We start from the raw sequence: 26,275 nt of genomic DNA on the forward strand, positions 1-26,275 counted from the left end.
CTCCGGTTCTCGACGTCCCTCTCTAATTCTCTTGTTCTCGACGTCACTCACTCGCTCTCCGGTTCTCGACGTCACTCACTCGCTCTCCTGTTCTCGATGTCTCTCTCTCATTCTCCGGTTCTCAACGTCTCTCTCATTCTCCGATTCTCAACGTCTCGCTCTAGCTCTCCAGTTCTCGATGTCTCTCTCTCTCACGCTCTGGTTCTTGATGACACTCACTCACTCGACGGATCTCAACGTCTCCCTCTCACTCTCCGGTTCTCGACCTCACTCTCTCGCTCTCTGGTTCTCGACCTCACTCGCTCGCTCTCTGGTTCTCGACATCACTCTCTCGCTCTCTGGTTCTCGCCCTCACTCTCTCGCTCTCTGGTTCTCGATGTCTCTCTCTCTCACGCTCTGGTTCTCGACCTCACTCGCTCGCTCTCTGGTTCTCGACATCACTCTCTCGCTCTCTGGTTCTCGCCCTCACTCTCTCGCTCTCTGGTTCTCGATGTCTCTCTCTCTCACTCTCTGGTTCTCGACATCACTCTCTCACTCTCCAGATCTCAACGTCTCCCTCTCACTCTCCGGTTCTCGACATCACTCTCTCGCTCTCCGGTTTGCGATGTCTCTCTCTCTCACTCTCTGGTTCTCGATGGTGCTCTCTCATTCTCCGGATCTCAACACCTCCCTCTCCATCTCCGGTTCTCGATGTCTCTCTCTCACTCTCCGGTTCTCGACATCACTCTCTCGCTCTCCGGTTCTCGACATCACTCTCTCGCTCTCCGGTTTGCGATGTCTCTCTCTCTCAATCTCTGGTTCTCGATGGTGCTATCTCATAATCCGGACCTCAACATCTCCCTCTCCATCTCCGGTTCTCGATGGTGCTCTCTCATAATCCGGACCTCAACATCTCCCTCTCCATCTCCGGTTCTCGACGTCTCTCTCTCCCTCTCCAGTTCTCGACGTCTCTCTCTTGCTCTCCGGTTCTCGACGTCTCTCATTAGTTCTCTGATTCTCAACGTCTCTCTCTCTCATTCTCCGGTTCTCGATGTCTCTCTCTAGATCTCCGGTTCCCGATGTCTCTCTCTAGATCTCCAGTTCTCAACATCTATTTCTCGTTCTCCGATTCTCAATGTCTCTCTCTCACTCTCCGGTTCTCGATGTCTCTCTCTCACTCTCTGTTTCTCGACGTCTCTTTCTCATTCTCCAGATCTCAACGTCTCCCTCTCGCTCTCCAGTTGTCGACGTTTCTCTCTGACTCTCCGGTTCGCGACGTCTCTCTCTCACTCTCCGGTTCTCAATGTTTCTCTCTCACTCTTTTTTTCTCGACGTCGCTCTCTCTCATTCTTCGGTTCTCGATGTCTCTCTCTCCCTCTCCAGTTCTCGGCGTCTCTCTCTTCCTCTCCAGTTCTCGACGTCTCTCTCTCGCTTTCCAGTTCTCGACGTCTCTCTCTCGCTCTACGGTTCTCAACGTCTCTCTCTCGCTCTTCAGTTCTCGGCGTCTCTCTCTCGCTCTCCAGTTCTCGACGTCTCTCTCTCGCTCTCCGGTACTCGACGTCTCTCTCTCCCTCTCCAGTTCTCGACGTCTCTCCCTCGCTCTCCAGTTCTCGACGTCTCTCTCCCACTCTCCGGTTCTCAACGTCTCTCACTCGTTCTCCGGTTTGCGGCATCTCTCTCTCGCTCTCCAGTACTCGATGTCTCTCTCTCCCTCTCCAGTTCTCGACGTCTCTCTCTCTCTCCGTTTCTCGGCGTCTCTCTCTCGCTCTCCAGTTCTCGACGTCTCTCTCTCGCTCTCCAGTTCTCGATGTCTCTCTCTCCCTCTCCAGTTCTCGACGTCTCTCTCTCTCTCCGGTACTCAACGTCTCTCTCTCATTCTTCGGTTCTCGACGTCTCTCTCTCGCTCTCCAGTTCTCGACGTCTCTCTCTCCCTCTCCAGTTCTCGACGTCTCTCTCTCGCTCTCCAGTTCTCGACGTCTCTCTCTCACTCTCCGGTTCTCGACGTCTCTCTCATTTTCCGGTTCTCGACGTCTCTCTCTCTCGCTCTCCAGTTCTCAACGTCTCTCTCTCGCTCTCCAGTACTCGATGTCTCTCTCTCCCTCTCCAGTTCTCGACGTCTCTCTCTCACTCTCCGGTTCTCGACGTCTCTCTCATTTTCCGGTTCTCGATGTCTCTCTCTAGATTTCCAGTTTGCGATGTCTCTCTCTAGATCTCCAGTTCTCAACATCTATTTCTCGTTCTCCGATTCTCAACGCCTCTCTCTCACTCTCTGTTTCTCGACATCTCTTTCTCATTCTCCAGATCTCAACGTCTCCCTCTCGCTCTCCAGTTGTCGACGTTTCTCTCTGACTCTCCGGTTCGCGACGTCTCTCTCTCACTCTCCAGTTCTCGATGTCTCTCTCTCACTCTCTTTTTCTCGACGTCGCTCTCTCTCATACTTCGGTTCTCGATGTCTCTCTCTCTCTCCGTTTCTCGGCGTCTCTCTCTCGCTCTCCAGTTCTCGATGTCTCTCTCTCCCTCTCCAGTTCTCGACGTCTCTCTCTCTCTCTGTTTCACGGCGTCTCCCTCTCGATCTCCGGTTCTCTACGTCTCTCTCCCGCTCTCCGGTACTCGACGTCTCTCTCTCATTCTTCGGTTCTCGACGTCTCTCTCTCACTCTCCGGTTCTCGACGCCTCTCTCATTTTCCGGTTCTCGACGTCTCTCTCTCGCTCTCCAGTTCTCAACGTCTCTCTCTCGCTCTCCGGTTCTCAGCGTCTCTCACTCCCTCTCCAGTACTCAACGTCTCTCTCCTGCTCTCCGGTACTCGATGTCTCTCTCTCCCTCTCCAGTTCTCAACGTCTCTCTCTCACTCTCCAGTTCTCAACATCTATTTCTCGTTCTCCGATTCTCAACGTCTCTCTTTCGCTCTCCGGTACTCGATGTCTCTCTCTCACTCTCTGTTTCTCGACATCTCTTTCTCATTCTCCAGATCTCAACGTCTCCCTCTCGCTCTCCAGTTGTCGACGTTTCTCTCTGACTCTCCGGTTCGCGACGTCTCTCTCTCTCACTCTCCAGTTCTCGATGTCTCTCTCTCACTCTCTTTTTCTCGACGTCGCTCTCTCTCATTCTTCGGTTCTCGATGTCTCTCTCTCCCTCTCCAGTTCTCGGCGTCTCTCTCTTCCTCTCCAGTTCTCGACGTCTCTCTCTCGCTCTCCAGTTCTCGACGTCTCTCTCTCGCTCTCCAGTTCTCGGCGGCTCTCTCTCGCTCTCCAGTTCTCGACGTCTCTCTCTCGCTCTCCGGTTCTCGGCGTCTCTCTCTCCCTCTCCAGTTCTCGACGTCTCTCTCTCGTTCTCCGGTTCTCGACGTCTCTCTCTCGCTCTCCGGTTCTCAACGTCTCTCTCTCGTTCTCCGGTTCTCGGCGTCTCTCACTCGCTCTCCGTTTCTCGGCGTCTCTCTCTCCCTCTCCAGTTCTCGACGTCTCTCTCTCACTCTCCAGTTCTCAACGTCTCTCTCTCACTCTCCGGTTCTCGGCGTCTCTCTGTCACTCTCCGGTTCTCGGCGTCTCTCATTTGTTCTCCGGTTCTCGGCGTCTCTCCCTCGCTCTCCAGTTCTCGGCGTCTCTCTCTCCCTCTCCAGTTCTCGGCGTCTCTCTCTCCCTCTCCAGATCTCGACGTCTCTCTCTCGCTCTCCGGTTCTCAACGTCTCTCACTCGTTCTCCGGTTCTCGGCGTCTCTCTCTCCCTCTCCAGTTCTCGGCGTCTCTCTCCCACTCTCCAGTTCTCGACGTCTCTCTCTCCCTCTCCAGATTTCGACGTCTCTCTCCCACTCTCCGGTTCTCGATGTCTCTCTCTCGCTCTCCGGTTCTCAACGTCTCTCACTCGTTCTCCGGTTCTCGGCGTCTCTCTCCCTCTCCAGTTCTCAGCGTCTCTCTCTCGCTCTCCAGTACTCGATGTCTCTCTCTCCCTCTCCAGTTCTCGACGTCTCTCTCTCGCTCTCCAGTACTCGATGTCTCTCTCTCCCTCTCCAGTTCTCGGCGGCTCTCTCTCGCTCTCCAGATCTCGACGTCTCTCTCTCGCTCTCCGGTTCTCGGCGTCTCTCTCTCCCTCTCCAGTTCTCGACGTCTCTCTCTCGTTCTCCGGTTCTCGGCGTCTCTCACTCGCTCTCCGTTTCTCGAAGTCTCTCTCTCCCTCTCCGGTTCTCGACGTCTCTCTCTCGCTCTCCGGTTCTCAACGTCTCTCTCTCGTTCTCCGGTTCTCGGCGTCTCTCACTCGCTCTCCGTTTCTCGGCGTCTCTCTCTCCCTCTCCAGTTCTCGACGTCTCTCTCTCACTCTCCAGTTCTCAACGTCTCTCTCTCACTCTCCGGTTCTCGGCGTCTCTCTGTCACTCTCCGGTTCTCGGCGTCTCTCATTTGTTCTCCGGTTCTCGGCGTCTCTCCCTCGCTCTCCAGTTCTCGGCGTCTCTCTCTCCCTCTCCAGTTCTCGGCGTCTCTCTCTCCCTCTCCAGATCTCGACGTCTCTCTCTCGCTCTCCGGTTCTCAACGTCTCTCACTCGTTCTCCGGTTCTCGGCGTCTCTCTCTCCCTCTCCAGTTCTCGGCGTCTCTCTCCCACTCTCCAGTTCTCGACGTCTCTCTCTCCCTCTCCAGATCTCGACGTCTCTCTCCCACTCTCCGGTTCTCGATGTCTCTCTCTCGCTCTCCGGTTCTCAACGTCTCTCACTCGTTCTCCGGTTCTCGGCGTCTCTCTCCCTCTCCAGTTCTCGGCGTCTCTCTCTCGCTCTCCAGTACTCGATGTCTCTCTCTCCCTCTCCAGTTCTCGACGTCTCTCTCTCGCTCTCCAGTACTCGATGTCTCTCTCTCCCTCTCCAGTTCTCGGCGTCTCTCTCTCCCTCTCCAGATCTCGACGTCTCTCTCTCGCTCTCCGGTTCTCAACGTCTCTCACTCGTTCTCCGGTTCTCGGCGTCTCTCTCCCACTCTCCAGTTCTCGGCGTCTCTCTCTCGCTCTCCAGTACTCGATGTCTCTCTCTCCCTCTCCAGTTCTCGACGTCTCTCTCTCGCTCTCCAGTACTCGATGTCTCTCTCTCCCTCTCCAGTTCTCGGCGTCTCTCTCTCCCTCTCCAGATCTCGACGTCTCTCTCTCGCTCTCCGGTTCTCAACGTCTCTCACTCGTTCTCCAGTTCTCGGCGTCTCTCTCCCACTCTCCAGTTCTCGATGTCTCTCTCTCGCTCTCCAGTACTCGATGTCTCTCTCTCCCTCTCCAGATCTCGACGTCTCTCTCTCGCTCTCCAGTTCTCGACGTCTCTCTCTTGCTCTCCGGTTCTCGACGTCTCACATCAGTTCTCTGATTCTCGACGTCGCTCTCTCTCATTCTTCGGTTCTCGATGTCTCTCTCACCCTCTCCAGTTCTCGGCGTCTCTCTCTTCCTCTCCAGTTCTCGACGTCTCTCTCTCGCTTTCCAGTTCTCGACGTCTCTCTCTCGCTCTCCGGTTCTCAACGTCTCTCTCTCGCTCTTCAGTTCTCGGCGTCTCTCTCTCGCTCTCCAGTTCTCGACGTCTCTCTCTCGCTCTCCGGTTCTCGATGTCTTTCTCTCACTCTCAGGTTCTCGACGTCTCTCTCTCACTCTCCGGTTCTCGATGTCTCTCTCTCGCTCTCCAGTTCTCGACGTCTCTCTCCCACTCTCCGGGTCTCAACGTCTCTCACTCGTTCTCCAGTTCTCGGCGTCTCTCTCTCGCTCTCCAGTACTCGATTTCTCTCTCTCCCTCTCCAGATCTCGACGTCTCTCTCTCGCTCTCCAGTTCTCGACGTCTCTCTCTTGCTCTCCGGTTCTCGACGTCTCTCATTAGTTCTCTGATTCTCGACGTCGCTCTCTCTCATTCTTCGGTTCTCGATGTCTCTCTCACCCTCTCCAGTTCTCGGCGTCTCTCTCTTCCTCTCCAGTTCTCGACGTCTCTCTCTCGCTTTCCAGTTCTCGACGTCTCTCTCTCGCTCTCCAGTTCTCGACGTCTCTCTCTCGCTCTCCAGTTCTCGGCGGCTCTCTCTCGCTCTCCAGTTCTCGACGTCTCTCTCTCGCTCTCCGGTTCTCGGCGTCTCTCTCTCCCTCTCCAGTTCTCGGCGTCTCTCTCCCCCTCTCCGGTTCTCAACGTCTCTCTCTCGTTCTCCGGTTCTCGGCGTCTCTCACTCGCTCTCCGTTTCTCGAAGTCTCTCTCTCCCTCTCCGGTTCTCGACGTCTCTCTCTCGCTCTCCGGTTCTCAACGTCTCTCTCTCGTTCTCCGGTTCTCGGCGTCTCTCACTCGCTCTCCGTTTCTCGGCGTCTCTCTCTCCCTCTCCAGTTCTCGACGTCTCTCTCTCGCTCTCCAGTTCTCAACGTCTCTCTCTCTCTCTCCGTTTCTCGGCGTCTCTCTCTCCCTCTCCAGTTCTCAACGTCTCTTTCTCGCTCTACGGTTCTCCACGTCTCTCTCTCGCTCTCTAGTTCTCGATGTCTCTCTCTCACTCTCCAGTTCTCAACGTCTCTCTCTCACTCTCCGGTTCTCGGCGTCTCTCTGTCACTCTCCGGTTCTCGGCGTCTCTCATTTGTTCTCCGGTTCTCGGCGTCTCTCTCTCGCTCTCCAGTTCTCGGCGTCTCTCTCTCCCTCTCCAGTTCTCGGCGTCTCTCTCCCACTCTCCAGTTCTCGACGTCTCTCTCTCTCTCTCCGGTTCTCAACGTCTCTCACTCGTTCTCCGGTTCTCGGCGTCTCTCTCTCCCTCTCCAGTTCTCGGCGTATCTCTCCCACTCTCCAGTTCTCGACGTCTCTCTCTCGCTCTCCAGTACTCGATGTCTCTCTCTCCCTCTCCAGATCTCGACGTCTCTCTCTCGCTCTCCAGTTCTCAACGTCTCTCTCTTGCTCTCCGGTTCTCGACGTCTCACATTAGTTCTCTGATTCTCGACGTCGCTCCCTCTCATTCTTCGGTTCTCGATGTCTCTCTCTCCCTCTCCAGATCTCGACCTCTCTCTCTCGCTCTCCAGTTCTCGGCGTCTCTCTCTTCCTCTCCAGTTCTCGACGTCTCTCTCTCGCTTTCCAGTTCTCGACGTCTCTCTCTCGCTCTCCGGTTCTCAACGTCTCTCTCTCGCTCTTCAGTTCTCGGCGTCTCTCTCTCGCTCTCCAGTTCTCGACGTCTCTCTCTCGCTCTCCGGTTCTCGATGTCTTTCTCTCACTCTCAGGTTCTCGACGTCTCTCTCTCACTCTCCGGTTCTCGATGTCTCTCTCTCGCTCTCCAGTTCTCGACGTCTCTCTCCCACTCTCCGGGTCTCAACGTCTCTCACTCGTTCTCCAGTTCTCGGCGTCTCTCTCTCGCTCTCCAGTACTCGATGTCTCTCTCTCCCTCTCCAGATCTCGACGTCTCTCTCTCGCTCTCCAGTTCTCGACGTCTCTCTCTTGCTCTCCGGTTCTCGACGCCTCTCATTAGTTCTCTGATTCTCGACGTCGCTCTCTCTCATTCTTCGGTTGTCGATGTCTCTCTCACCCTCTCCAGTTCTCGGCGTCTCTCTCTTCCTCTCCAGTTCTCGACGTCTCTCTCTCGCTTTCCAGCTCTCGACGTCTCTCTCTCGCTCTCCGGTTCTCAACGTCTCTCTCTCGCTCTTCAGTTCTCGGCGTCTCTCTCTCGCTCTCAAGTTCTCGACGTCTCTCTCTCGCTCTCCGGTTCTCGATGTCTTTCTCTCACTCTCAGGTTCTCGACGTCTCTCTCTCACTCTCCGGTTCTCGATGTCTCTCTCTCGCTCTCCAGTTCTCGACGTCTCTCTCCCACTCTCCGGGTCTCAACGTCTCTCACTCGTTCTCCAGTTCTCGATGTCTCTCTCTCCCTCTCCAGTACTCGACGTCTCTCTCTCTCTCCGTTTCTCGGCGTCTCTCTCTCGCTCTCCAGTTCTCGACGTCTCTCTCTCGCTCTCCAGTTCTCGACGTCTCTCTCTCTCTCCGTTTCTCGGCGTCTCCCTCTCGATCTCCGGTTCTCTACGTCTCTCTCCCGCTCTCCGGTACTCGACGTCTCTCTCTCATTCTTCGGTTCTCGACGTCTCTCTCTCGCTCTCCAGTTCTCGACGTCTCTCTCTCCCTCTGCAGTTCTCGACGTCTCTCTCTCGCTCTCCAGTTCTCGACGTCTCTCTCTCGCTCTACGGTTCTCAACGTCTCTCTCTCCCTCTCCAGTTCTCAACGTCTCTCTCTCGCTCTCCAGTTCTCGATGTCTCTCTCTCCCTCTCCAGTTCTCGACGTCTCTCTTTCACTCTCCGGTTCTCGACGTCTCTCGCTCCCTCTCCAGTTCGCGATGTCTCTTTCTCTAGATCTCCAGTTCTCAACATCTATTTCTCGTTCTCCGATTCTCAACGTCTCTCTTTCGCTCTCCGGTTCTCGATGTCGCTCTCTCACTCTCTGTTTCTCGACATCTCTTTCTCATTCTCCAGATCTCAACGTCTCCCTCTCGCTCTCCAGTTGTCGACGTTTCTCTCAGACTCTCCGGTTCACGATGTCTCTCTCTCACTCTCCAGTTCTCGATGTCTCTCTCTCACTCTCTTTTTCTCGACGTCGCTCTCTCTCATTCTGCGGTTCTCGATGTCTCTCTCTTCCTCTCCAGTTCTCGGCGTCACTCTCTTCCTCTCCAGTTCTCGACGTCTCTCTCCCGCTTTCCAGTTCTCGACGTCTCTCTCTCGCTCTCCGGTTCTCGACGTCTCTCTCCCACTCTCCGGTTCTCAACGTCTCTCTCTCGCTCTCCGGTTCTCGGCGTCTCTCTCTCGCTCTCCAGTACTCGATGTCTCTCTCTCCCTCTCCAGTTCTCGACGTCTCTCTCTCGCTCTCCAGTTCTCGACGTCTCTCTCTCGCTCTCCGGTTCTCGACGTCTCTCTCTCCCTCTCCAGTTCTCGGCGTCTCTCTCTCCCTCTCCAGTTCTCGATGTCTCTCTCTCCCTCTCCGGTACTCGACGTCTCTCTGTCACTCTCCAGTTCTCGGCGTCTCTCATTTGTTCTCCGGTTCTCGGCGTCTCTCTCTCGCTCTCCAGTTCTCGGCGTCTCTCTCTCCCTCTCCAGTTCTCGGCGTCTCTCTCTCCCTCTCCAGTTCTCGACGTCTCTCTCTCACTGTCCGGTTCTCGACGTCTCTCTCGTTCTCCGATTCTCAACGTCTCTCTTTCGCTCTCCGGTTCTCGATGTCTCTCTCTCACTCTCTGTTTCTCGACATCTCTTTCTCATTCTCCAGATCTCAACGTCTCCCTCTCGCTCTCCAGTTGTCGACGTTTTTCTCTGACTCTCCGGTTCGCGACGTCTCTCTCTCACTCTCCAGTTCTCGATGTCTCTCTCTCACTCTCTTTTTCTCGACGTCGCTCTCTCTCATTCTTCGGTTCTCGATGTCTCTCTCTCCCTCTCCAGTTCTCGGCGTCACTCTCTTCCTCTCCAGTCTTAAAAGTCTCTCTCTCGCTTTCCAGTTCTCGATGTCTCTCTCTCCCTCTCCAGTTCTCGACGTCTCTCTCCCACTCTCCGGTTCTCAACGTCTCTCTCTCGCTCTCCGGTTCTCGGCGTCTCTCTCTCGCTCTCCAGTACTCGATGTCTCTCTCTCCCTCTTCAGTTCTCGGCGTCTCTCTCTCGCTCTACGGTTCTCAACGTATCTCTCTCCCTCTCCAGTTCTCGACGTCTCTCTCTCGCTCTCCGGTTCCCGACGTCTCTCTCCCACTCTCCGGTTCTCAACGTCTCTCTCTCGTTCTCCGGTTCTCGGCGTCTCTCTCTCCCTCTCCAGTTCTCGACGTCTCTCTTTCGCTCTACAGTTCTCGACGTCTCTCTCTCTCGCTCTACGGTTCTCAACGTCTCTCTCTCCCTCTCCAGTTCTCGACGTCTCTCTCTCGCTCTCCGGTTCTCGACGTCTCTCTCCGGTTCTCAACGTCTCTCTCTCGTTCTCCGGTTCTCAGCGTCTCTCTCTCCCTCTCCAGTACTCAACGTCCCTCTTCTGCTCTCCGGTACTCGATGTCTCTCTCTCCCTCTCCAGTTCTCGACGTCTCTCTGTCGCTCTCCGGTTCTCGACGTCTCTCTCCCACTCTCCCGTTCTCAACGTCTCTCTCTCGCTCTCCAGTTCTCGACGTCTCTCTCTCGCTCTACGGTTCTCAACGTCTCTCTCTCCCTCTCCAGTTCTCGACGTCTCTCTCTCCCTCTCCAGTTCTCGACGTCTCTCTCCCACTCTCCGGTTCTCAACGCCTATCTCTCGTTCTCCGGTTCTCGGCGTCTCTCTCTCCCTCTCCAGTTCTCGACTTCTCTCTCTCTCGCTCTCCAGTTCTCGATGTCTCTCTCTCGCCCTACGGTTCTCAACGTCTCTCTCTCCCTCTCCAGTTCTCGACGTCTCTCTCTCCCTCTCCAGTTCTCGCCGTCTCTCTCTCGCTCTCCAGTACTCGATGTCTCTCTCTCGCTCTCCAGTTCTCGACGTCTCTCTCTCACTCTCCGGTTCTCGACGTCTCTCTCTCCCTCTCCAGTTCTCGAAGTCTCTCTCTCGCTCTCCAGTACTCGATGTCTCTCTCTCCCTCTCCAGTTCTCGACGTCTCTCTCTCCCTCTCCAGTTCTCGACTTCTCTCTCTCGCTCTCCAGTTCTCGACGTCTCTCTCTCGGTCTCCGGTTCTCGACTTCTCTCTCACTCTCTGTTTCTCGACGTCTCTTTCTCATTCTCCAGATCTCAACGTCTCCCTCTCGCTCTCCAGTTATCGACGTTTCTCTCTGACTCTCTTTTTCTCGACGTCGCTCTCTCTCATTCTTCAGTTCTCGATGTCTCTCTCCCTCTCCAGTTCTCGGCGTCTCTCTCTTCCTCTCCAGTTCTCGAAATCTCTCTCTCGCTCTCCAGTTCTCGACGTCTCTCTCTCGCTCTCCAGTTCTCGGCGTCTCTCTCTCGCTCTCCAGTTCTCGACATCTCTCTCTCGCTCTCCGGTTCTCGGCGTCTCTCTCTCCCTCTCCAGTTCTCGGCGTCTCTCTCCCCCTCTCCGGTTCTCAACGTCTCTCTCTCGTTCTCCGGTTCTCGGCGTCTCTCTCTCCCTCTCCGGTTCTCGACGTCTCTCTCTCGCTCTCCGGTTCTCAACGTCGCTCTCTCGTTCTCCGGTTCTCGGCGTCTCTCTCTCGCTCTCCGTTTCTCGGCGTCTCTCTCTCCCTCTCCAGTTCTCAACGTCTCTCTCTCGCTCTCCAGTTCTCGACGTCTCTCTCTCTCGCCCTACGGTTCTCAACGTCTCTCTCTCCCTCTCCAGTTCTCGACGTCTCTCTCTCCCTCTCCAGTTCTCGACGTCTCTCTCTCGCTCTCCAGTTCTCGACGTCTCTCTCTCGCTCTCCGGTTCTCGACGTCTCTCTCTCCCTCTCCAGTTCTCGAAGTCTCTCTCTCGCTCTCCAGTACTCGATGTCTCTCTCTCCCTCTCCAGTTCTCGACGTCTCTCTCTCCCTCTCCAGTTCTCGACGTCTCTCTCTCGCTCTCCAGTTCTCAACGTCTCTCTCTCTCTCTCCGTTTCTCGGCGTCTCTCTCTCCCTCTCCAGTTCTCAACGTCTCTTTCTCGCTCTACGGTTCTCGACGTCTCTCTCTCGCTCTCTAGTTCTCGATGTCTCTCTCTCACTCTCCAGTTCTCAACGTCTCTCTCTCACTCTCCGGTTCTCGGCGTCTCTCTGTCACTCTCCGGTTCTCGGCGTCTCTCATTTGTTCTCCGGTTCTCGGCGTCTCTCTCTCGCTCTTCAGTTCTCGGCGTCTCTCTCTCCCTCTCCAGTTCTCGGCGTCACTCTCTTCCTCTCCAGTCTTAAAAGTTTCTCTCTCGCTTTCCAGTTCTCGATGTCTCTCTCTCCCTCTCCAGTTCTCGACGTCTCTCTCCCACTCTCCGGTTCTCAACGTCTCTCTCTCGCTCTCCGGTTCTCGGCGTCTCTCTCTCGCTCTCCAGTACTCGATGTCTCTCTCTCCCTCTTCAGTTCTCGGCGTCTCTCTCTCGCTCTACGGTTCTCAACGTATCTCTCTCCCTCTCCAGTTCTCGACGTCTCTCTCTCGCTCTCCGGTTCCCGACGTCTCTCTCCCACTCTCCGGTTCTCAACGTCTCTCTCTCGTTCTCCGGTTCTCGGCGTCTCTCTCTCCCTCTCCAGTTCTCGACGTCTCTCTTTCGCTCTACAGTTCTCGACGTCTCTCTCTCTCGCTCTACGGTTCTCAACGTCTCTCTCTCCCTCTCCAGTTCTCGACGTCTCTCTCTCGCTCTCCGGTTCTCGACGTCTCTCTCCGGTTCTCAACGTCTCTCTCTCGTTCTCCGGTTCTCAGCGTCTCTCTCTCCCTCTCCAGTACTCAACGTCCCTCTTCTGCTCTCCGGTACTCGATGTCTCTCTCTCCCTCTCCAGTTCTCGACGTCTCTCTGTCGCTCTCCGGTTCTCGACGTCTCTCTCCCACTCTCCCGTTCTCAACGTCTCTCTCTCGCTCTCCAGTTCTCGACGTCTCTCTCTCGCTCTACGGTTCTCAACGTCTCTCTCTCCCTCTCCAGTTCTCGACGTCTCTCTCTCCCTCTCCAGTTCTCGACGTCTCTCTCCCACTCTCCGGTTCTCAACGCCTATCTCTCGTTCTCCGGTTCTCGGCGTCTCTCTCTCCCTCTCCAGTTCTCGACTTCTCTCTCTCTCGCTCTCCAGTTCTCGATGTCTCTCTCTCGCCCTACGGTTCTCAACGTCTCTCTCTCCCTCTCCAGTTCTCGACGTCTCTCTCTCCCTCTCCAGTTCTCGCCGTCTCTCTCTCGCTCTCCAGTACTCGATGTCTCTCTCTCGCTCTCCAGTTCTCGACGTCTCTCTCTCACTCTCCGGTTCTCGACGTCTCTCTCTCCCTCTCCAGTTCTCGAAGTCTCTCTCTCGCTCTCCAGTACTCGATGTCTCTCTCTCCCTCTCCAGTTCTCGACGTCTCTCTCTCCCTCTCCAGTTCTCGACTTCTCTCTCTCGCTCTCCAGTTCTCGACGTCTCTCTCTCGGTCTCCGGTTCTCGACTTCTCTCTCACTCTCTGTTTCTCGACGTCTCTTTCTCATTCTCCAGATCTCAACGTCTCCCTCTCGCTCTCCAGTTATCGACGTTTCTCTCTGACTCTCTTTTTCTCGACGTCGCTCTCTCTCATTCTTCAGTTCTCGATGTCTCTCTCCCTCTCCAGTTCTCGGCGTCTCTCTCTTCCTCTCCAGTTCTCGAAATCTCTCTCTCGCTCTCCAGTTCTCGACGTCTCTCTCTCGCTCTCCAGTTCTCGGCGTCTCTCTCTCGCTCTCCAGTTCTCGACATCTCTCTCTCGCTCTCCGGTTCTCGGCGTCTCTCTCTCCCTCTCCAGTTCTCGGCGTCTCTCTCCCCCTCTCCGGTTCTCAACGTCTCTCTCTCGTTCTCCGGTTCTCGGCGTCTCTCTCTCCCTCTCCGGTTCTCGACGTCTCTCTCTCGCTCTCCGGTTCTCAACGTCGCTCTCTCGTTCTCCGGTTCTCGGCGTCTCTCTCTCGCTCTCCGTTTCTCGGCGTCTCTCTCTCCCTCTCCAGTTCTCAACGTCTCTCTCTCGCTCTCCAGTTCTCGACGTCTCTCTCTCTCGCCCTACGGTTCTCAACGTCTCTCTCTCCCTCTCCAGTTCTCGACGTCTCTCTCTCCCTCTCCAGTTCTCGACGTCTCTCTCTCGCTCTCCAGTTCTCGACGTCTCTCTCTCGCTCTCCGGTTCTCGACGTCTCTCTCTCCCTCTCCAGTTCTCGAAGTCTCTCTCTCGCTCTCCAGTACTCGATGTCTCTCTCTCCCTCTCCAGTTCTCGACGTCTCTCTCTCCCTCTCCAGTTCTCGACGTCTCTCTCTCGCTCTCCAGTTCTCAACGTCTCTCTCTCTCTCTCCGTTTCTCGGCGTCTCTCTCTCCCTCTCCAGTTCTCAACGTCTCTTTCTCGCTCTACGGTTCTCGACGTCTCTCTCTCGCTCTCTAGTTCTCGATGTCTCTCTCTCACTCTCCAGTTCTCAACGTCTCTCTCTCACTCTCCGGTTCTCGGCGTCTCTCTGTCACTCTCCGGTTCTCGGCGTCTCTCATTTGTTCTCCGGTTCTCGGCGTCTCTCTCTCGCTCTCCAGTTCTCGGCGTCTCTCTCTCCCTCTCCAGTTCTCGGCGTCTCTCTCTCCCTCTCCAGATCTCGACGTCTCTCTCTCGCTCTCCGGTTCTCAACGTCTCTCACTCGTTCTCCGGTTCTCGGCGTCTCTCTCTCCCTCTCCAGTTCTCGGCGTCTCTCTCCCACTCTCCAGTTCTCGACGTCTCTCTCTCGCTCTCCAGTACTCGATGTCTCTCTCTCCCTCTCCAGATCTCGACGTCTCTCTCTCGCTCTCCAGTTCTCAACGTCTCTCTCTTGCTCTCCGGTTCTCGACGTCTCACATTAGTTCTCTGATTCTCGACGTCGCTCTCTCTCATTCTTCGGTTCTCGATGTCTCTCTCTCCCTCTCCAGATCTCGACCTCTCTCTCTCGCTCTCCAGTTCTCGGCGTCTCTCTCTTCCTCTCCAGTTCTCGACGTCTCTCTCTCGCTTTCCAGTTCTCGACGTCTCTCTCTCGCTCTCCGGTTCTCAACGTCTCTCTCTCGCTCTTCAGTTCTCGGCGTCTCTCTCTCGCTCTCCAGTTCTCGACGTCTCTCTCTCGCTCTCCGGTTCTCGATGTCTTTCTCTCACTCTCAGGTTCTCGACGTCTCTCTCTCACTCTCCGGTTCTCGATGTCTCTCTCTCGCTCTCCAGTTCTCGACGTCTCTCTCCCACTCTCCGGGTCTCAACGTCTCTCACTCGTTCTCCAGTTCTCGGCGTCTCTCTCTCGCTCTCCAGTACTCGATGTCTCTCTCTCCCTCTCCAGATCTCGACGTCTCTCTCTCGCTCTCCAGTTCTCGACGTCTCTCTCTTGCTCTCCGGTTCTCGACGTCTCTCATTAGTTCTCTGATTCTCGACGTCGCTCTCTCTCATTCTTCGGTTCTCGATGTCTCTCTCACCCTCTCCAGTTCTCGGCGTCTCTCTCTTCCTCTCCAGTTCTCGACGTCTCTCTCTCGCTTTCCAGCTCTCGACGTCTCTCTCTCGCTCTCCGGTTCTCAACATCTCTCTCTCGCTCTTCAGTTCTCGGCGTCTCTCTCTCGCTCTCCAGTTCTCGACGTCTCTCTCTCGCTCTCCGGTTCTCGATGTCTTTCTCTCACTCTCAGGTTCTCGACGTCTCTCTCTCACTCTCCGGTTCTCGATGTCTCTCTCTCGCTCTCCAGTTCTCGACGTCTCTCTCCCACTCTCCGGGTCTCAACGTCTCTCACTCGTTCTCCAGTTCTCGATGTCTCTCTCTCCCTCTCCAGTACTCGACGTCTCTCTCTCTCTCCGTTTCTCGGCGTCTCTCTCTCGCTCTCCAGTTCTCGACGTCTCTCTCTCGCTCTCCAGTTCTCGACGTCTCTCTCTCTCTCCGTTTCTCGGCGTCTCCCTCTCGATCTCCGGTTCTCTACGTCTCTCTCCCGCTCTCCGGTACTCGACGTCTCTCTCTCATTCTTCGGTTCTCGACGTCTCTCTCTCGCTCTCCAGTTCTCGACGTCTCTCTCTCCCTCTGCAGTTCTCGACGTCTCTCTCTCGCTCTCCAGTTCTCGACGTCTCTCTCTCGCTCTACGGTTCTCAACGTCTCTCTCTCCCTCTCCAGTTCTCAACGTCTCTCTCTCGCTCTCCAGTTCTCGATGTCTCTCTCTCCCTCTCCAGTTCTCGACGTCTCTCTTTCACTCTCCGGTTCTCGACGTCTCTCGCTCCCTCTCCAGTTCGCGATGTCTCTTTCTCTAGATCTCCAGTTCTCAACATCTATTTCTCGTTCTCCGATTCTCAACGTCTCTCTTTCGCTCTCCGGTTCTCGATGTCTCTCTCTCACTCTCTGTTTCTCGACATCTCTTTCTCATTCTCCAGATCTCAACGTCTCCCTCTCGCTCTCCAGTTGTCGACGTTTCTCTCAGACTCTCCGGTTCGCGATGTCTCTCTCTCACTCTCCAGTTCTCGATGTCTCTCTCTCACTCTCTTTTTCTCGACGTCGCTCTCTCTCATTCTTCGGTTCTCGATGTCTCTCTCTTCCTCTCCAGTTCTCGGCGTCACTCTCTTCCTCTCCAGTTCTCGACGTCTCTCTCCCGCTTTCCAGTTCTCGACGTCTCTCTCCCACTCTCCGGTTCTCAACGTCTCTCTCTCGCTCTCCGGTTCTCGGCGTCTCTCTCTCGCTCTCCAGTACTCGATGTCTCTCTCTCCCTCTCCAGTTCTCGACGTCTCTCTCTCGCTCTCCAGTTCTCGACGTCTCTCTCTCGCTCTCCGGTTCTCGACGTCTCTCTCTCCCTCTCCAGTTCTCGGCGTCTCTCTCTCCCTCTCCAGTTCTCGATGTCTCTCTCTCCCTCTCCGGTACTCGACGTCTCTCTGTCACTCTCCAGTTCTCGGCGTCTCTCATTTGTTCTCCGGTTCTCAACGCCTATCTCTCGTTCTCCGGTTCTCGGCGTCTCTCTCTCCCTCTCCAGTTCTCGACTTCTCTCTCTCTCGCTCTCCAGTTCTCGATGTCTCTCTCTCGCCCTACGGTTCTCAACGTCTCTCTCTCCCTCTCCAGTTCTCGACGTCTCTCTCTCCCTCTCCAGTTCTCGCCGTCTCTCTCTCGCTCTCCAGTACTCGATGTCTCTCTCTCGCTCTCCAGTTCTCGACGTCTCTCTCTCACTCTCCGGTTCTCGACGTCTCTCTCTCCCTCTCCAGTTCTCGAAGTCTCTCTCTCGCTCTCCAGTACTCGATGTCTCTCTCTCCCTCTCCAGTTCTCGACGTCTCTCTCTCCCTCTCCAGTTCTCGACTTCTCTCTCTCGCTCTCCAGTTCTCGACGTCTCTCTCTCGGTCTCCGGTTCTCGACTTCTCTCTCACTCTCTGTTTCTCGACGTCTCTTTCTCATTCTCCAGATCTCAACGTCTCCCTCTCGCTCTCCAGTTATCGACGTTTCTCTCTGACTCTCTTTTTCTCGACGTCGCTCTCTCTCATTCTTCAGTTCTCGATGTCTCTCTCCCTCTCCAGTTCTCGGCGTCTCTCTCTTCCTCTCCAGTTCTCGAAATCTCTCTCTCGCTCTCCAGTTCTCGACGTCTCTCTCTCGCTCTCCAGTTCTCGGCGTCTCTCTCTCGCTCTCCAGTTCTCGACATCTCTCTCTCGCTCTCCGGTTCTCGGCGTCTCTCTCTCCCTCTCCAGTTCTCGGCGTCTCTCTCCCCCTCTCCGGTTCTCAACGTCTCTCTCTCGTTCTCCGGTTCTCGGCGTCTCTCTCTCCCTCTCCGGTTCTCGACGTCTCTCTCTCGCTCTCCGGTTCTCAACGTCGCTCTCTCGTTCTCCGGTTCTCGGCGTCTCTCTCTCGCTCTCCGTTTCTCGGCGTCTCTCTCTCCCTCTCCAGTTCTCAACGTCTCTCTCTCGCTCTCCAGTTCTCGACGTCTCTCTCTCTCGCCCTACGGTTCTCAACGTCTCTCTCTCCCTCTCCAGTTCTCGACGTCTCTCTCTCCCTCTCCAGTTCTCGACGTCTCTCTCTCGCTCTCCAGTTCTCGACGTCTCTCTCTCGCTCTCCGGTTCTCGACGTCTCTCTCTCCCTCTCCAGTTCTCGAAGTCTCTCTCTCGCTCTCCAGTACTCGATGTCTCTCTCTCCCTCTCCAGTTCTCGACGTCTCTCTCTCCCTCTCCAGTTCTCGACGTCTCTCTCTCGCTCTCCAGTTCTCAACGTCTCTCTCTCTCTCTCCGTTTCTCGGCGTCTCTCTCTCCCTCTCCAGTTCTCAACGTCTCTTTCTCGCTCTACGGTTCTCGACGTCTCTCTCTCGCTCTCTAGTTCTCGATGTCTCTCTCTCACTCTCCAGTTCTCAACGTCTCTCTCTCACTCTCCGGTTCTCGGCGTCTCTCTGTCACTCTCCGGTTCTCGGCGTCTCTCATTTGTTCTCCGGTTCTCGGCGTCTCTCTCTCGCTCTCCAGTTCTCGGCGTCTCTCTCTCCCTCTCCAGTTCTCGGCGTCACTCTCTTCCTCTCCAGTCTTAAAAGTCTCTCTCTCGCTTTCCAGTTCTCGATGTCTCTCTCTCCCTCTCCAGTTCTCGACGTCTCTCTCCCACTCTCCGGTTCTCAACGTCTCTCTCTCGCTCTCCGGTTCTCGGCGTCTCTCTCACGCTCTCCAGTACTCGATGTCTCTCTCTCCCTCTTCAGTTCTCGGCGTCTCTCTCTCGCTCTACGGTTCTCAACGTATCTCTCTCCCTCTCCAGTTCTCGACGTCTCTCTCTCGCTCTCCGGTTCCCGACGTCTCTCTCCCACTCTCCGGTTCTCAACGTCTCTCTCTCGTTCTCCGGTTCTCGGCGTCTCTCTCTCCCTCTCCAGTTCTCGACGTCTCTCTTTCGCTCTACAGTTCTCGACGTCTCTCTCTCTCGCTCTACGGTTCTCAACGTCTCTCTCTCCCTCTCCAGTTCTCGACGTCTCTCTCTCGCTCTCCGGTTCTCGACGTCTCTCTCCGGTTCTCAACGTCTCTCTCTCGTTCTCCGGTTCTCAGCGTCTCTCTCTCCCTCTCCAGTACTCAACGTCCCTCTTCTGCTCTCCGGTACTCGATGTCTCTCTCTCCCTCTCCAGTTCTCGACGTCTCTCTGTCGCTCTCCGGTTCTCGACGTCTCTCTCCCACTCTCCCGTTCTCAACGTCTCTCTCTCGCTCTCCAGTTCTCGACGTCTCTCTCTCGCTCTACGGTTCTCAACGTCTCTCTCTCCCTCTCCAGTTCTCGACGTCTCTCTCTCCCTCTCCAGTTCTCGACGTCTCTCTCCCACTCTCCGGTTCTCAACGCCTATCTCTCGTTCTCCGGTTCTCGGCGTCTCTCTCTCCCTCTCCAGTTCTCGACTTCTCTCTCTCTCGCTCTCCAGTTCTCGATGTCTCTCTCTCGCCCTACGGTTCTCAACGTCTCTCTCTCCCTCTCCAGTTCTCGACGTCTCTCTCTCTCCCTCTCCAGTTCTCGCCGTCTCTCTCTCGCTCTCCAGTACTCGATGTCTCTCTCTCGCTCTCCAGTTCTCGACGTCTCTTTCTCACTCTCCGGTTCTCGACGTCTCTCTCTCCCTCTCCAGTTCTCGAAGTCTCTCTCTCGCTCTCCAGTACTCGATGTCTCTCTCTCCCTCTCCAGTTCTCGACGTCTCTCTCTCCCTCTCCAGTTCTCGACTTCTCTCTCTCGCTCTCCAGTTCTCGACGTCTCTCTCTCGGTCTCCGGTTCTCGACTTCTCTCTCACTCTCTGTTTCTCGACGTCTCTTTCTCATTCTCCAGATCTCAACGTCTCCCTCTCGCTCTCCAGTTATCGACGTTTCTCTCTGACTCTCTTTTTCTCGACGTCGCTCTCTCTCATTCTTCAGTTCTCGATGTCTCTCTCCCTCTCCAGTTCTCGGCGTCTCTCTCTTCCTCTCCAGTTCTCGAAATCTCTCTCTCGCTCTCCAGTTCTCGACGTCTCTCTCTCGCTCTCCAGTTCTCGGCGTCTCTCTCTCGCTCTCCAGTTCTCGACATCTCTCTCTCGCTCTCCGGTTCTCGGCGTCTCTCTCTCCCTCTCCAGTTCTCGGCGTCTCTCTCCCCCTCTCCGGTTCTCAACGTCTCTCTCTCGTTCTCCGGTTCTCGGCGTCTCTCTCTCCCTCTCCGGTTCTCGACGTCTCTCTCTCGCTCTCCGGTTCTCAACGTCGCTCTCTCGTTCTCCGGTTCTCGGCGTCTCTCTCTCGCTCTCCGTTTCTCGGCGTCTCTCTCTCCCTCTCCAGTTCTCAACGTCTCTCTCTCGCTCTCCAGTTCTCGACGTCTCTCTCTCTCGCCCTACGGTTCTCAACGTCTCTCTCTCCCTCTCCAGTTCTCGACGTCTCTCTCTCCCTCTCCAGTTCTCGACGTCTCTCTCTCGCTCTCCAGTTCTCGACGTCTCTCTCTCGCTCTCCGGTTCTCGACGTCTCTCTCTCCCTCTCCAGTTCTCGAAGTCTCTCTCTCGCTCTCCAGTACTCGATGTCTCTCTCTCCCTCTCCAGTTCTCGACGTCTCTCTCTCCCTCTCCAGTTCTCGACGTCTCTCTCTCGCTCTCCAGTTCTCAACGTCTCTCTCTCTCTCTCCGTTTCTCGGCGTCTCTCTCTCCCTCTCCAGTTCTCAACGTCTCTTTCTCGCTCTACGGTTCTCGACGTCTCTCTCTCGCTCTCTAGTTCTCGATGTCTCTCTCTCACTCTCCAGTTCTCAACGTCTCTCTCTCACTCTCCGGTTCTCGGCGTCTCTCTGTCACTCTCCGGTTCTCGGCGTCTCTCATTTGTTCTCCGGTTCTCGGCGTCTCTCTCTCGCTCTCCAGTTCTCGGCGTCTCTCTCTCCCTCTCCAGTTCTCGGCGTCTCTCTCTCCCTCTCCAGATCTCGACGTCTCTCTCTCGCTCTCCGGTTCTCAACGTCTCTCACTCGTTCTCCGGTTCTCGGCGTCTCTCTCTCCCTCTCCAGTTCTCGGCGTCTCTCTCCCACTCTCCAGTTCTCGACGTCTCTCTCTCGCTCTCCAGTACTCGATGTCTCTCTCTCCCTCTCCAGATCTCGACGTCTCTCTCTCGCTCTCCAGTTCTCAACGTCTCTCTCTTGCTCTCTGGTTCTCGACGTCTCACATTAGTTCTCTGATTCTCGACGTCGCTCTCTCTCATTCTTCGGTTCTCGATGTCTCTCTCTCCCTCTCTAGATCTCGACCTCTCTCTCTCGCTCTCCAGTTCTCGGCGTCTCTCTCTTCCTCTCCAGTTCTCGACGTCTCTCTCTCGCTTTCCAGTTCTCGACGTCTCTCTCTCGCTCTCCGGTTCTCAACGTCTCTCTCTCGCTCTTCAGTTCTCGGCGTCTCTCTCTCGCTCTCCAGTTCTCGACGTCTCTCTCTCGCTCTCCGGTTCTCGATGTCTTTCTCTCACTCTCAGGTTCTCGACGTCTCTCTCTCACTCTCCGGTTCTCGATGTCTCTCTCTCGCTCTCCAGTTCTCGACGTCTCTCTCCCACTCTCCGGGTCTCAACGTCTCTCACTCGTTCTCCAGTTCTCGGCGTCTCTCTCTCGCTCTCCAGTACTCGATGTCTCTCTCTCCCTCTCCAGATCTCGACGTCTCTCTCTCGCTCTCCAGTTCTCGACGTCTCTCTCTTGCTCTCCGGTTCTCGACGTCTCTCATTAGTTCTCTGATTCTCGACGTCGCTCTCTCTCATTCTTCGGTTCTCGATGTCTCTCTCACCCTCTCCAGTTCTCGGCGTCTCTCTCTTCCTCTCCAGTTCTCGACGTCTCTCTCTCGCTTTCCAGCTCTCGACGTCTCTCTCTCGCTCTCCGGTTCTCAACATCTCTCTCTCGCTCTTCAGTTCTCGGCGTCTCTCTCTCGCTCTCCAGTTCTCGACGTCTCTCTCCCACTCTCCGGGTCTCAACGTCTCTCACTCGTTCTCCAGTTCTCGATGTCTCTCTCTCCCTCTCCAGTACTCGACGTCTCTCTCTCTCTCCGTTTCTCGGCGTCTCTCTCTCGCTCTCCAGTTCTCGACGTCTCTCTCTCGCTCTCCAGTTCTCGACGTCTCTCTCTCTCTCCGTTTCTCGGCGTCTCCCTCTCGATCTCCGGTTCTCTACGTCTCTCTCCCGCTCTCCGGTACTCGACGTCTCTCTCTCATTCTTCGGTTCTCGACGTCTCTCTCTCGCTCTCCAGTTCTCGACGTCTCTCTCTCCCTCTGCAGTTCTCGACGTCTCTCTCTCGCTCTCCAGTTCTCGACGTCTCTCTCTCGCTCTACGGTTCTCAACGTCTCTCTCTCCCTCTCCAGTTCTCAACGTCTCTCTCTCGCTCTCCAGTTCTCGATGTCTCTCTCTCCCTCTCCAGTTCTCGACGTCTCTCTTTCACTCTCCGGTTCTCGACGTCTCTCGCTCCCTCTCCAGTTCGCGATGTCTCTTTCTCTAGATCTCCAGTTCTCAACATCTATTTCTCGTTCTCCGATTCTCAACGTCTCTCTTTCGCTCTCCGGTTCTCGATGTCTCTCTCTCACTCTCTGTTTCTCGACATCTCTTTCTCATTCTCCAGATCTCAACGTCTCCCTCTCGCTCTCCAGTTGTCGACGTTTCTCTCAGACTCTCCGGTTCGCGATGTCTCTCTCTCACTCTCCAGTTCTCGATGTCTCTCTCTCACTCTCTTTTTCTCGACGTCGCTCTCTCTCATTCTTCGGTTCTCGATGTCTCTCTCTTCCTCTCCAGTTCTCGGCGTCACTCTCTTCCTCTCCAGTTCTCGACGTCTCTCTCCCGCTTTCCAGTTCTCGACGTCTCTCTCCCACTCTCCGGTTCTCAACGTCTCTCTCTCGCTCTCCGGTTCTCGGCGTCTCTCTCTCGCTCTCCAGTACTCGATGTCTCTCTCTCCCTCTCCAGTTCTCGACGTCTCTCTCTCGCTCTCCAGTTCTCGACGTCTCTCTCTCGCTCTCCGGTTCTCGACGTCTCTCTCTCCCTCTCCAGTTCTCGGCGTCTCTCTCTCCCTCTCCAGTTCTCGATGTCTCTCTCTCCCTCTCCGGTACTCGACGTCTCTCTGTCACTCTCCAGTTCTCGGCGTCTCTCATTTGTTCTCCGGTTCTCGGCGTCTCTCTCTCGCTCTCCAGTTCTCGGCGTCTCTCTCTCCCTCTCCAGTTCTCGGCGTCTCTCTCTCCCTCTCCAGTTCTCGACGTCTCTCTCTCACTGTCCGGTTCTCGACGTCTCTCTCGTTCTCCGATTCTCAACGTCTCTCTTTCGCTCTCCGGTTCTCGATGTCTCTCTCTCACTCTCTGTTTCTCGACATCTCTTTCTCATTCTCCGGTTCTCGACGTCTCTCTGTCACTCTACAGTTCTCGGCGTCTCTCATTTGTTCTCCGGTTCTCGGCGTCTCTCTCTCGCTCTCCAGTTCTCGGCGTCTCTCTCTCCCTCTCCATTTCTCGACGTCTCTCTCTCGCTCTCCAGTACTGGATGTCTCTCTCTCCCTCTCCAGTACTCAATGTCTCTCTCTCCCTCTCCAGTTCTCGACGTCTCTCTGTCACTCTCCGGTTCTCGGCGTCTCTCATTTGTTCTCCGGTTCTCGGCGTCTCTCTCTCGCTCTCCAGTTCTCGACGTCTCTCTCCCACTCTCCGGTTCTCAACGTCTCTCTCTCGTTCTCCGGTTCTCGGCGTCTCTCTCTCGCTCTCCAGTACTCGATGTCTCTCTCTCCCTCTCCAGTTCTCGGCGTCTCTCTCTCCCTCTCCAGTTCTCGATGTCTCTCTCTCCCTCTCCGGTACTCGACGTCTCTCTGTCACTCTCCGGTTCTCGGCGTCTCTCATTTGTTCTCCGGTTCTCGGCGTCTCTCTCTCGCTCTCCAGTTCTCGGCGTCTCTCTCTCCCTCTCCAGTTCTCAGCGTCTCTCTCTCCCTCTCCATTTCTCGACGTCTCTCTCTCGCTCTCCAGTTCTCGACGTCTCTCTCTCACTCTCCGGTTCTCGATGTCTCTCTCTCGCTCTCCAGTTCTCGACGTCTCTCTCCCACTCTCCGGTTCTCAACGTCTCTCTCTCGTTCTCCGGTTCTCGGCGTCTCTCTCTCGCTCTCCAGTACTCGATGTCTCTCTCTCCCTCTCCAGTTCTCGGCATCTCTCTCTCCCTCTCCAGTTCTCGATGTCTCTCTCTCCCTCTCCGGTACTCGACGTCTCTCTGTCACTCTCCGGTTCTCGGCGTCTCTCATTTGTTCTCCGGTTCTCGGCGTCTCTCTCTCGCTCTCCAGTTCTCGGCGTCTCTCTCTCCCTCTCCAGTTCTCGGCGTCTCTCTCTCCCTCTCCAGTTCTCGACGTCTCTCTCTCGCTCTCCAGTACTGGATGTCTCTCTCTCCCTCTCCAGATCTCGACGTCTCTCTCTCGCTCTCCAGTTCTCGGCGTCTCTCTCTCCCTCTCCAGTACTCGATGTCTCTCTCTCCCTCTCCAGTTCTCGAAGTCTCTCTCTCGCTCTCCAGTACTGGATGTCTCTCTCTCCCTCTCCAGATCTCGACGTCTCTCTCTCGCTCTCCGGTTCTCAACGTCTCTCACTCGTTCTCCGGTTCTCGGCGTCTCTCTCTCCCTCTCCAGTTCTCGACGTCTCTCTCTCCCTCTCCTGTTCTCGGCGTCTCTCTCCCACTCTCCAGTTCTCGACGTCTCTCTCTCGCTCTCCTGATCTCGACGTCTGTCTCTCGCTCTCCAGTTCTCGACGTCTCTCTCTCACTCTCCGGTTCTCGATGTCTCTCTCTCATTCTCCGGTTCCCGATGTCTCTTCCTAGATCTCCAGTTCTCAACATCTATTTCACGTTCTCCGATTCTCAATGTCTCTCTCTCACTCTCCGATTCTCGATGTCTCTCTCTCACTCTCCGGTTCTCGATGTCTCTCTCTCACTCTCTGTTTCTCGACCTCTCTTTCTCATTCTCCAGACCTCAACGTCTCCCTCTCGCTCTCCAGTTCTCGACGTCTCTCTCTCACTCTCCGGTTCTCGATGTCTCTCTCTCACTCTCCAGTTCTCGATGTCTCTCTCTCCCTCTCCGGTACTCGACGTCTCTCTGTCACTCTCCGGTTCTCGGCGTCTCTCATTTGTTCTCCGGTTCTCGGCGTCTCTCTCTCGCTCTCCAGTTCTCGGCGTCTCTCTCTCCCTCTCCAGTTCTCGGCGTCTCTCTCTCCCTCTCCAGTTCTCGACGTCTCTCTCTCGCTCTCCAGTACTGGATGTCTCTCTCTCCCTCTCCAGATCTCGACGTCTCTCTCTCGCTCTCCAGTTCTCGGCGTCTCTCTCTCCCTCTCCAGTACTCGATGTCTCTCTCTCCCTCTCCAGTTCTCGAAGTCTCTCTCTCGCTCTCCAGTACTGGATGTCTCTCTCTCCCTCTCCAGATCTCGACGTCTCTCTCTCGCTCTCCGGTTCTCAACGTCTCTCACTCGTTCTCCGGTTCTCGGCGTCTCTCTCTCCCTCTCCAGTTCTCGACGTCTCTCTCTCCCTCTCCTGTTCTCGGCGTCTCTCTCCCACTCTCCAGTTCTCGACGTCTCTCTCTCGCTCTCCTGATCTCGACGTCTGTCTCTCGCTCTCCAGTTCTCGACGTCTCTCTCTCACTCTCCGGTTCTCGATGTCTCTCTCTCATTCTCCGGTTCCCGATGTCTCTTCCTAGATCTCCAGTTCTCAACATCTATTTCACGTTCTCCGATTCTCAATGTCTCTCTCTCACTCTCCGATTCTCGATGTCTCTCTCTCACTCTCCGGTTCTCGATGTCTCTCTCTCACTCTCTGTTTCTCGACCTCTCTTTCTCATTCTCCAGACCTCAACGTCTCCCTCTCGCTCTCCAGTTCTCGACGTCTCTCTCTCACTCTCCGGTTCTCGATGTCTCTCTCTCACTCTCCGGTTCTCGATGTCTCTCTCTCACTCTCTTTTTCTCGACGTCGCTCTCTCTCATTCTTCGGTTCTCGATGTCTCTCTCTCCCTCTCCAGTTCTCGGCGTCTCTCTCTCGCTCTCCAGTTCTCGACGTCTCTCTCTCGCTCTCCGGTTCTCGACGTCTCTCTCTCCCTCTCCAGTTCTCGACGTCTCTCTCTCTCTCCGTTTCTCGGCGTCTCTCTCTCGCTCTCCAGTTCTCGACGTCTCTCTCTCGCTCTCCAGTTCTCGATGTCTCTCTCTCCCTCTCCAGTTCTCGACGTCTCTCTCTCTCTCCGTTTCTCGGCGTCTCCCTCTCGATCTCCGGTTCTCTCCGTCTCTCTCCCGCTCTGCGGTACTCGACGTCTCTCTCTCATTCTTCGGTTCTCGACGTCTCTCTCTCACTCTCCAGTTCTCGACGTCTCTCTCTCCCTCTGCAGTTCTCGACGTCTCTCTCTCGCTCTCCAGTTCTCGACGTCTTTCTCTCGCTCTACGGTTCTCAACGTCTCTCTCTCCCTCTCCAGTTCTCAACGTCACTCTCTCCCTCTCCAGTACTCGATGTCTCTCTCTCCCTCTCCAGTTCTCGAAGTCTCTCTCTCGCTCTCCAGTACTGGATGTCTCTCTCTCCCTCTCCAGATCTCGACGTCTCTCTCTCGCTCTCCGGTTCTCAACGTCTCTCACTCGTTCTCCGGTTCTCGGCGTCTCTCTCTCCCTCTCCAGTTCTCGACGTCTCTCTCTCCCTCTCCAGTTCTCGGCGTCTCTCTCACACTCTCCAGTTCTCGACGTCTCTCTCTCGCTCTCCTGATCTCGACGTCTGTCTCTCGCTCTCCAGTTCTCGACGTCTCTCTCTTGCTCTCCGGTTCTCGACGTCTCTCATTAGTTCTCTGATTCTCGACGTCTCTCTCTCTCATTCTCCGGTTCTCGATGTCTCTCTCTAGCTCTCCGGTTCCCGATGTCTCTCTCTAGATCTCCAGTTCTCAACATCTATTTCACGTTCTCCGATTCTCAATGTCTCTCTCTCACTCTC

This window comes from Scyliorhinus torazame, chromosome 3, assembly GCF_047496885.1.
Source record: "Scyliorhinus torazame isolate Kashiwa2021f chromosome 3, sScyTor2.1, whole genome shotgun sequence".
Taxonomy (NCBI): domain Eukaryota; kingdom Metazoa; phylum Chordata; class Chondrichthyes; order Carcharhiniformes; family Scyliorhinidae; genus Scyliorhinus; species Scyliorhinus torazame.